Consider the following 12,103-nt stretch of genomic DNA (forward strand, 5'->3'; position numbering starts at 1 on the left):
CTTTATCCGTAGTTTTGAGTGGCAACGGCCACGGCACCGGCAACGGGGCGGATTATCAATTTTGCAGCTCGCCTTTCGCGATGGCAACCTTTGAACTTGGCGCAATAACTTGGGCCTGAGCCAGGCAACTGCATCTTGAGCTGTGCTCAGTTTTAACAATTAGCTCATCGATTTTATGAAGTGCGCTTTTCGCCGGTTTCAGCTCTCTCTCTCTCTGTCTCTCTCAGCTGTCAATTAACCGTTGTAGTCCTCCGCTCAACGGCACATAATTAAATAGAATTACTGTTTAATTGTTGCCCGAATCACATTAACACGCCAGGGCTTCTCTCTCAGCTGTAGTATCGCCTTGATTGTTTGCCTGCCTGCCTGTCAGACGCTTCGCCAGACACACTGAAAAACACACTAAATTATTTTGCGCACAACAAATTGGCAGCCTTCCATTCAACTTGTCTAAAACTGTTCGCAGTCTCCCTCCTCTTCTCCCTTGGTAAGTTTCTTTTAATTTTTGCACGAAAATTAAGTTTGTTTTCCATTAAGTTAAATAATTACAAAATTATCCAGCACTCAAAGGCTTTCGCTGTGTGTATGTGTGTGTGGCTGAATGTGTGTGTGTGTGTTTCAGAGCGTGTTTATTTTTTGGGTAGAGTGGCAACTCTGGTGAGACGACATTTAGCACCCTGCCGGAGCGAATTGAGTTGCGTTGAGCTGCGCTGAGCAGCAGCAGCTGCAGTTTTCCGTGTAACTGACAATGATATCCGCCTGCTTGACTGACTTACTATCAGACCAGGGCTAAAGAAATGCCAAAGGAGTAAGAACTAACTATAGAGAAGATTTATATCTATGATTAAGCGAAACATTGATTCAAAAGTGATTCTAAAATTAGCGACATAAATTAACATTTGTTTTATTTTAGAATTTGCATAAATTTTAAAGATAATTCAACAAAATATGCATTGTTTCACAAAGTAACTAAATAACTTAAATATTCTGGGATCGTCCCAATAAACAATGACTAAAAAGCAATATATTATAAAATTATTTTTAAACAAAATTAAAACTGTGCGTTATTATTCTTAAAATACAACTCAAAAATATTTAAAATATACCATAAACTATATTTGGTATATAGTATACCATATGAAAATCTCGAAAAATACTAAAAACATAACAATGGCTGTAATTGATATACTGACATAATATATATTATATAATATACATATAGATAGATGTATCGCAAAAACACTTAAATATTGGTATATTGATTCAGAGCTATACTCGAAATATACCACAAAGTACAAAATATACCGTATTATCAGCCAAAGCAACTAAGACCAAGAGCTCCCAAACAAAATAATTTCTTTAATATAATCAACAAAATTTATTTGATCTCAATTTTCGGAATCATAAAAACTGTAGAAATTATTAGTGTTACTTCGTTGAGTTCAATGACAAAATAATATAAAAGTAGATAATTTTTAAATTGTTTTTTTTTTTTTTAATTAATACTAGTTTTTCTTTTATTACTTGCCCATTTGTTTGCTTTGCAGCCCTGGCTTTTGCACGCCTGTTGGTTCTGACGAAAGTTTTGCTTAAACGCTGCTTTTGGCCCGAACTAAGGCTCATTATCTTTTCATTCGGTTTTCTTATTTTCATTTACGTTTATTTTTATTTTTTTTTATTTGTTGGCAGTTGTCTGTGCGCTGCGCCTTTTCTTTTCTGTAACGCTTCGCTAATCAAATTCAACATTTTTCCGTTTTAATTTGACAATTGGAAAACAGGCTGGCAAGGGGAAAGGGGGAAGAGAGTAGAGAAGCTGCTGAGATGGGGGAAAGATCTGACAACAGCTGTGTGCGTTGTCAATTGGAAAATGATAAAGTGACGCTCGCGTTCGCGTTCGCTTTCGCAACTCTCGAATGCTCGTAATGAAAATGGAAATTGGCATAGGAAGTGAAACAGATAACTGTAAATGGCGTTGACAACCCCAAGGGATGTGATGCTCCCTCTCTTTCTGCTCACTTTCCTCTCTCCCTCAACGAGTGCTAAGCTTGTTAGTTTCACATTTTTTTCTCTCTCTCTTGTACTTGACACTTCTTTAAGCTCTTTCAAGGTGACCTGCAATGCGCTGACTGGGCCACTAAATGCATTACAATTAGCGCAAATTATCCGTGTCCAGTTGCAACAATTGTCAGGGCGACTTGATTGAATTTACTTTCAGGGCGCGTGACTTGCGACCAACGCGACGTGCATTGTATGCCATATTACGTATACGCACGGTCACCCAAGCACTTAGCACTTGCCCAAAATTAGTTCATTACTTCGCCACTCTTTAAATCTCAAACATTCTTTTTAGTTGGCCTTTTTTGAAGTGCAAACGAGTCTGTATTTAAAGTTTCGCTTCAAGCATATTTTGTTTTAATTATTACGAGCCAGTATTTTATACCCACTAACTATAAAGTAAAGCGGTATTATAGTTAAGTGCAAATGTATGTAACAGGAAGAAGATAACATATGGTTGCTGCTGTCTAAGTTGCTTTGGTTGTCAGTCTGGTATATATCTAACATTGATTTGCTATGCAACAGATAGAATTTAAAACACGCCTGATGCTGTTTTAGCTAAAATCTGGTATATTTTGAAAGTAATAGTATATAGATATACCAAACATAGTATTCGGCATACTTTCAGTATTTTCGGTATATTAATTTGGTATATACTGTAAGAAACATGCAGAACATGCTGTGTTTGTTTGGTTTCTGGTATAATTTGAACGAAATAGTATATGAATATACCAAATATAGTATTCGACATGCTTTTAGTATTTTTCGGTATATTGATTTGGCATATAATGTATGTGACAGATGAACGTAATAGTATATCGATATACCAAGTACTGTATTCGGTATATTAGTATTTTTTGGTATATTAATTTTGTATATTTTTAGAATTATACCGCTATTATTGACATGGGGTACCGGGTATATCGAAGTCGAGCCAAATTTTTAAATTGTGTTTTTTTCCGTCTCTCACTTGGCTTTTGTTATAATTTATGCATGACTCTGCTCGCCTTTCATATGTGTCATTCTCCATTTCTCTCTCTCTCTCTCCTTATTCCGTTGAGCTGTTGTCAAAGCTTAGCGCACTTATCAGCAGCATTGCAGGCGACTTGCAGCGTGTTGCTCTCTCTCAGATGTCAATATAATTTAGGCAAATTTATGCAACTTTATATACAAAATATATCTACTCTCTATATAGTATAGTGAGTGGTATGTGTGTGTGACTCATTTAACTTTGGCAATTTTTAATCACAAAAGTTTGTCGTAGTCAAAACTCAGAATCAGAGTCTCAATGCCTGTCTCGTCGCTTCGAGGCCAACGCATTTGCATATTTCTAATTCCAAAGTTGTAATTAGTATAATTTTACAGCTCTAATTGGATGATGATTTGAGCAACTTCATTTAGGCCCGAAACCCGTATGAGTATCTCTCTTTCTCGCTCTCTCTCTGTCTGTGATGCATATGCATGAGAGAAGGCCAAACCGTAACCTTCATTTAGGACAAGTCAAGAGTCGAGTGTGTTGAGAGAGTGCAGAGAGTGAAAGTCATTAACATAAGTTTGTAATTACAGAGACCACCGAAATGAACTAATATGTCATGTTTGTATCTTCATCTCTGCTCTAGTTGTATCTCAGCATCCGAGTTTCTGGCACAGCTTCAATTTTATCGCCACTCCAGACAGACAGACAGACAGATGTCTGACCTAGCTTATGGTGATAACACGAACCAAGTGTGCGGCTGTCTTTAGACACAGAGACTCAAGTGCTGCACCTTGAGCGACTTAGATGACGAGTTGTTTAACCAAGAACACAGCTCAACATTATGCAAATGAGAGCACCGAGGTCTACTAAATGTCATATATATAATTTAAGTTATGTAAGAATTCATTTAAATGATTTCCTCTTCTATTTTCTATGTTGAATTTAATGTATGAATGAATTTAAATGAATTTATATATACTAGAAACTTTTTATATTTTCACTATTGCATTTAAAAATCATTTCTTATTATCATTGGTGAAACATTTCTAAATTTCTATTCACTTTAAAATGCATTGCAATTGAGTTAACTTTAAATTTAGTATACTTTATTTGCAAAGCACTTTCTTACATGTTTTTTTCGAGTCTTAGATGATTTGGTTAACAATCTGGTATTTTTTGTACTCTATGGTATATTTGAATTTAGTGGTATAGTGATATACCAATAATAATCTTCAGAAGATTTTTTATTTTGATATATTTTTAGAATAATGCCGAACTGTTTTGAATTTAGCGGTATATACCAATAATACGCTTCAGTATGTTTCATATTAATATAATTTTAGAATAATAAGCCACTATCTGCAGCTTTTTTAATTGTATTTTATTAGTTTTCGTTGATAATCTACTAAATTTTGAATGTAGTAGTATATGAATATACCAATCATAGCCTTCGGTATATTTTTATATTTTTTCGGTATATTAATTAGGCATATTTTTAGAATAATACCGTCCTGCTGTTGCTTTCTTACAGGAAAAAATATCTTGGAAGGTCTGAGTAACAAATTATTTAGCCGGAAATAAAGCAATGGAGAACAGGAAACACATTAGATATTTTAAGTACTGTGCGAAATTCATCTCATTGAATTCCTATTCACTTTATACTTTATTTGGTGCTTATTTGCCTTGCATTGTGTGTAGTTTTAAAGCGTTGAAGCACATAAACATGTCCTCAATCCAGCTGCAAGCATCTCCCGACCGAAAAATCATGCGAGAATCGACCAAATGCAAAACCTAAAAATAAATACGACAACAACTCAATGCACAATACACATTGCAATGGTAAATGGGGAAGGGGGAGTGGGGGAAAGAAGACAGACATGACAATGGGCATTGAGCTGAGTTTTCAAGTCATTTTGAATGTTTTTGATTTCACTGATTTGTTTATTTATGCATAAAGCATGCAATTTTTGCGCTTTATGCGAACATCAGCAGAATGCCGACTGTCGACTGCTGAGTTCTCTGATAAGCAAGTGAAGAGGGTAAAAGCGAAGAGGGAAGAGGACGTACAACCATTTTGATTCTCCTTCTTTTATTCCACTTTTTTGCGTTCCATGTTGTTGTTGTGTGTGCAGAACTTTAGCTGGGCTAGAAAACTTAGATATTCCAAGCGAATGCACTCTCCGCACGCAATGTGCAGAGAGCAGCTCAACGAGTGAGTTTCGCAAACAAATCAAAATCAAAATCGTGTGTGAATGTGACTCTCACACACAGCAAAAGCAACAGCAACGGAAACGGAAGTTGCACAAAACGATTTCATTTGCGCCGAATAACTTTTGATATATGTTATATGCACTTGCCAGCGGCTTCTTTCAGCCCCTGTCTGACTGCTTGTCATTGTTTGCATTGACACGAATCCGCTTGCAACTTGTAGCGCTTTAAGGTGGACGACAACGGGGGCGTATACGCAATGTATTGGGGCATTTTCCAATTTTATTCTCTGCAAGATATACGCTTTCAAGTGCGACTCCTTCGTCTCGTAAGAATTGCTAATAACCAATTTCGATTCAATTCAAGTGTCAGGCGCACAAGACGACAAGACGCAGATGGCAAAAGGACGCAGGACGAAAGCGAGGAGGAAACTAGCTTCGACCACAATCCGCACGGGAAGCACAGCCAATTGAGTATTAATGGTCAGACTACCGGCTGCTGATGCCAGCAAGTTTCCTGCTTAGAATTATGGCAGGACACCGACAGGACAGACAACCACACACACATACAAGTCCTGGCCATATTTGAAAGTAAAATCATACATATTAGAAAGAAAGCTAAGGGGAAAAAAAATAACAGACGTTCCACGTTCTTGGCAGAACAACCTTCCCCCCTTCTTCACCATCATCTTCTGCTTGGCTGCCAGATCAACGATGATATATGAGATTAGCTCAAGTGGCTCTGGAGGTTTGCGTTTTGCTTTGCTTGCGATGGCAGCACGCCAAGGCGACACTTCTCTCTCTCTGTCTCTACATACAAACTGTCGGATTTTATATTAATGATAAATTAAATTGTTCATTGACTTGAATAATTTTGTGCGTTGTCGTTTTGGGGTCGCAACGCAAACGCATAGTTTCCCTTTTTTTTTGATGAATTGATGTATTTGCTGTCAACGATTAAATTATATAACTCTATTATCTGCGCATTACTTAATAATTGATAGCTAGGTGAGACACTTGAAAGATAGTTCGCAAAGGGAATTACAAAATGGGGAATTAAAGGTGAAGCCGCTTATAAATTACTTATTTCCTCCTAAAAAGTTTTATACATCCGCTCGGTAGCAGATAAAGTCAAAAGCTGTGCACATTTTTACAGTTCAATTATTTAATTTCATAGTTTTGTGGCAATATTTTGCCTTGTGGCAAACTATGCGGGAGAAGAAGGAGACGGGGGGACAACAAAACAATTTACTGATTTTAACAAAAATTTTAATTAAACAAATTTTGCGTGAAAGGAAGTTGCTGTAATGTGCCTCTCCGAACAGCAGCAACAGCAACAGAAACTTTTCGCACGGTCTGCGACTTCCTTTTTGGCTGTTTCGTAGTAGGAAGTTGGCACGAACAACTCTCGACTTCGAGTTGGCCGCCCAATTCACTTTTTGCACCATAAGTTGTGCCCAAAATAGCAGAAAAGTTGCCCCTTCTCCCCTTCGCCGCCCCCACCGATAATGTAAAGCAACAAAATAATAAAGCAAAGCGATGTCCCAAAGTCGAAAAATATTTGTGCTGTAGGAAATGTGCAAAAGTTTTGTGCAGAGAAAAAAAAAAAAGAAGGAAAAACTATGCGACAAGCTTGACCCTGCTGCAAGATGAAACTAAAGCTGATTTCGGCCAGTTGGCATAAATCTCTGCTAGCAGCATTTGAATGTCACCATTTCAACTCAACTTGACTCAACTCGACTCGACTGTGTGTCTAGACTGCAAGGCTTGCGCTTAGCTTATAAAGTTGTCTTATGCGGCCCCTAAAACCAATGTCTGACTGCCACTTAAGCGAGCTAAACATATAAATCTTGCAATGGTTGGTATTTTACAGCAACAGCAACAGCAACGAAAGCAACGACAACAATGCGCAATTTTATTGCGAAACCTCAGACATTGCGTATACGTAACGTAAGCCAAGCTGCTGCTACTGCTGTTGCTGCCACAAAATGCTACAGCTGCCATGCATTGTGGCCTGAAGGGGGCAGCAAAGCCGAAGCTGAAGCTAGCTGCTTCCTCTGATTTGACTTTGAGTAACAATTTGGCCAAGCAATTTTGACTTTAAGTTCGGTCACATGCAACATAGAACAGCAACAACTCCGCCTTGGCTTTGGCGACATTCGTCTCAAATTCCATGCAAACTTTTTGCCAACAATTTCAGTTATTCAGCTAAAAGTATTGTTGGGTTCGGTTCAATATGTAAACGATTCACTTCTATTTATCTTATAGAAAAAATAAAGAATTTTTTTCGTATGCAATGATTTGTTTTAAAAGCGAAACAGAAATAAACTTTTTGTGCAATTTATTAAAGGAAAGCATCTAAAATATAACATAAATTACACAAGCTTTAAATTCCTCGAACATTAAAGAACGTCAACAATTTATTTATTGATATGGAATTAAATTAAATGTGTGACCCAATTTTCTATTACTTTATTTTATTTGCAAAAAAAAAACGTGTGAGAAATATATTTGGAATTTCATTCCAAATAATATTTATAAGCTGAATTTATTTGAATTTTGTCAAACTGTTGAAATCATTGCAGACTTTCATATAAATATCCTTCGCTTATCCTGTGGATTTATTCACCAAAAAAATGCGCAATTTCGCTTTCATATATTTGCATAGCTTCAGCTTAAAATACACAATAAAAGGCTGTTTAGAGTCAGTAATTTGTCGCACCTTTATAAATAGCAACGAATAGGTGAATTTTGCAGTCCCAGTGCAACAATTGTCTTTGTTATTTGGAGCATCTCGCTGGGGACATAATAACGAGTCGAAATGAAAAGTGAAAAATATATTTCCACTTGCCACAAAGTAGCAAACACAAACGACAGTTAATACACAGCGAGAAAAAAAGGTTTGAAAATTCGTAAAAATTAAAATTTACATAGGTCTAAATTGAACAGCTTGAAAAATTCAAAAAAATTCGGTTTATATACACACAATTATTTTGAAAGAAGTTCAGAATATATTTCTCACACTTTTGTGATTACAATAAAATCAAATAATATAAAATTGCGTGAAAAGCTTCAAACAAGCTAAATTCTTAAAAAACAGACTAAATTGATATTTCTTAAAATTTTATTATTTTTAGCTGATAATTTTTTATTCTCAATACAATAATATATATTTCAAAATCAAGCATACAAATGTTTCAAAATTAAACTAAGAACTTTAAATATAAAATTCACAATTAAAATTTCCATATTTTTACAAAATAAAATTATATGTTATTTGTCAAATTTCAACTACTTTTTTAACAAACATAATAATCTTAAAATTTTCATTTTTTTAAGAAATTTCTTCTTTGAGAACTCAAATTATCTATCTTTTAAGAATATATATCTCTAATTCAAGCATGCAAGTGTTTAAATCTTAAAAAAAAGGATTGTAAATAAAAATTCCTAAATTTGAAAGATAACAGAAATCTGGAAATACTGGGAATCTATAAATAAATTCAATTCTAGAAAGCTAACTTTAATAGTTAAAAAATTCCTTAATTTACACAAGAAAACCATTTGACATTCTTCAAATCTCAACTACTCTCTTAAGTATTCTTAAAATTGTTCTTTCTTTAAAAAGTGTGTTCTTTCAAAATCCAATTTTTCTCTCAGTGTACTTGTTACCTTTGTATGGAAGAACCACTTGGCTATTATTTATGTTAATTGTTCAAGCTGAGCCTGAGACTGAGGCGACGTTCATCATGTTGACTGTTTGTCATTGTTGCCGTTGTTGTTGTTGTTGTGGCGCGACGCAGCTCAAAAACGCAACTCAGACGAGACAACAGTTGGTCTAGTGGTAAACGTATGTGTGTGTGTATGTGTGTCTGATGTGTGTGTGTGTGTATGACGTATGTGTGTGTGTTTCGTTGCGTGGCGTTATTAGGCTAATGGCTGCCCCGTGGGCATTCAATGCTTTTGTCTAGCACAAATGCTTTTGTCCCCAGTTGCTGCCAGTGCCACAGCTGCCTCCGTTCTCCACTCTCCACTCTCCCCTCTTCATTCTATACTCTCCACTCTCCACTGCTGTTGCAAATATGCAATGGCAGGCTTGTGGGTTAACTGCCAAAGCCACGCACAAAACGCATTGAGACGCCATAATTGCAGCCAGTTGCCAGTTGTCTGTGTGTCATCTCCCTCTCTCCACCCCCTCTTCCCTCCCTCACTCTTTCGTATGTGTGTGTGTGCGTGGGCGCAAGTGCGTTAAGTGCAATAACAGCAATGACAGCAATTGCGTTGACAGGCGAAGAAGAGGCGAAAGCAAAATGGAACACACTCGCAGTGTGCCCAGACTCTGAAGAGCAGTTTATATTTAGATGCTGCCACAATGACTGCCTGAATAACTGACTCCTCACCCCCTCCCACTTTCCACCCTCCAACAGTACTTCGCTGACTTCCCAACAGCATTTCATGTGCGGAAAACATAGATGATTGGCAGTGGAAATGGATCGCGATTTCACAGAATAATGTGGAAATTTTTAACACAAATATTAATGCAGTTATCTGCAATGTGAAGTTAAATACAAATTATAAAATTTAAATAATATACTAAAATTTAAAAATTTTTAGTACGCTTAAAGTGAATGTTATAATAAAAATATTTTGTCTGCGATTCACTAAAACTTTTGGTTGGAAATATTAATATTATAAATTTTCCTTTTAAACTTTTCTTGTAGTAATTCATCAGCAATATTTTCCTAAAGTAAACTAAAATTTAAAAAAGTTTAATGAATGTCAGAATAAAATGTAAATATTAATATCACAAATTCTTCTTTAATTTATCAGTAATATTTTCCTAAACTAAAATTTAATATTGTTTAAGGAATGTTACTCAAAATTTTGATGACAAATACTAAAATTATTAATTTTCCATTAAAGCTTCGACACTTTGGCGCACATTTCCTACAAAAATTCCTTCCATTTAATGTCACATCGTGCCTTAAAATACAACTGTGCAGCTGGACTGAAGCTGAGCTTGCCTCGCCTCTGGCTGTTGCTGGCTGTTACAAATAAATTTCACTTGAGCTGACTTGACATGCTGCCAATTGGGTCCGCGCCTGTCCCGCATTGCATTGCCATTGTAAACAGGGTCAATTTGAGAGCGAGCACTGAGTGCTTGTCCCCCTCTTAACCCTTCTTTACCATCTTCTTCTTCTTCGTCCCATTCTCAACACAAGAACTGGGCAAGTGCTGCCACTTGCTGCTGACAAAACCTGAGGCTGCAGCACAGAGAACTCGCTCAGCATAAGAATACAACTAATGATATTTGAATGGATACGAGTTTAAAGTTTACTACAACGTTTCTTTAAAATGTGCATAGTTTAAATCATTTCAAACGCTAACCAAAAAAAGGGGAGTGCACATTCGTATTTGTAAAAGAAAAGAAATTAAATAACTTAAATGTTTGCAAAAAAAATATAATTTTCAAAACAAATATGAAATTCACTTTCGAAACTTCGATATATCGCTGCGTAAACTGATTTGCATTCCTAATTGCATCTGTTAAGCAATTATGTATTTAACATTCTGTAATTAACACAATGTGACGTCACAATTGACGCAGCTTGCAAAGAATATTACAAGCACAAGGCAATTCTGTTACCAGCTTAACATTTCTGTAAAACTTTACAGAGCGAAGCACTGAGAACAACACACAAAACGAATTGAAGAAGAAGAAAAAAAAAACCTCTTCTATGAATTTATCAGCTGTCCAACAAAATTTCAAGGTAAACGCAAAATAGCAACAAGAAAATAAAATAAACAGACAGAAATTAACATGTTTGTTGTACATACATATGTACATATGTATAGCCGGCAGGCAATACAAATAAATAAAATAATTGCAATAATAATTACTAATAAAAATTATTTTATATTAAAGATTGAGACAAAATGATAGTCCAATATTAGCAGCAAGCAATACAAGTAATATACTATTTGACGTCATCATAAAGCCAATGTCATATTTGTTATTACATGCTTGACGTCACAATGCCTGCAGCTTGCAATACAAGAAATGAAAAGAAGTCAATTCAAATAAGCAAAACGCAGTTTGTCATTGTCTCATTCCATTCATAGCTGCAAACTTGAGAGTGAAAAGCAAAATGCACACAATAGCAATTGAAGGATAGAAAGAGACAACAAAGAACACGCGAATTATCTATGTACTGTGTGTATATATGTGTGTTTGCATGCATCTTCTGTGTGAGCAAAGGCCTCAGCTGTACCGCGTAGTTTCAAGGGCAACGCACTAACAAAAAAATAGCAACAACAACGAAGAGCAATGAACTCGCAAACAGGATTTAGGCGACTAGCAAGTTTAGTAATTGTAATGATAATAATTATCTACTCACTTTGTTTATTAAATACACTATGCAAGCAGCATTAAAACTTTTGCTTCTGTTTAAATATTTTTTTGCAAACTTGTTGCAATCACTTTTATTATCATTAAAAACAACTTGCGTCGAATATTTGCACTTTATTAACCGATAAAATTAAGAATTAAGCAACAATTTTAATATGCACTTGCAATCACGACGCTCGACGCTTTGTTTATTTCCATTTTTCGCCTTTCTTTCACTTTCCAGCTTCTCGCTAATTGGAACTAATGGAAGAAATAAAGCGCCAAAATGCCAATTAGTTAGTATATTTCGTTCAAGTTTTTGAGTATTGAACGGTCACACTGGAGAAATGTAGTGTCAATATTGAAGATCGTTGCAAAAAAGAGGCGGTTAAAATTTGTGCGTACGCGGTTTAACCGGTTATTGCTCTTTTGAATTGTCGAAAAATAAAACTCGGTTGTGTTAAAGTATTCACATATAAC

This window comes from Drosophila sulfurigaster, chromosome 2L, assembly GCF_023558435.1.
Source record: "Drosophila sulfurigaster albostrigata strain 15112-1811.04 chromosome 2L, ASM2355843v2, whole genome shotgun sequence".
Classification (NCBI taxonomy): domain Eukaryota; kingdom Metazoa; phylum Arthropoda; class Insecta; order Diptera; family Drosophilidae; genus Drosophila; species Drosophila sulfurigaster.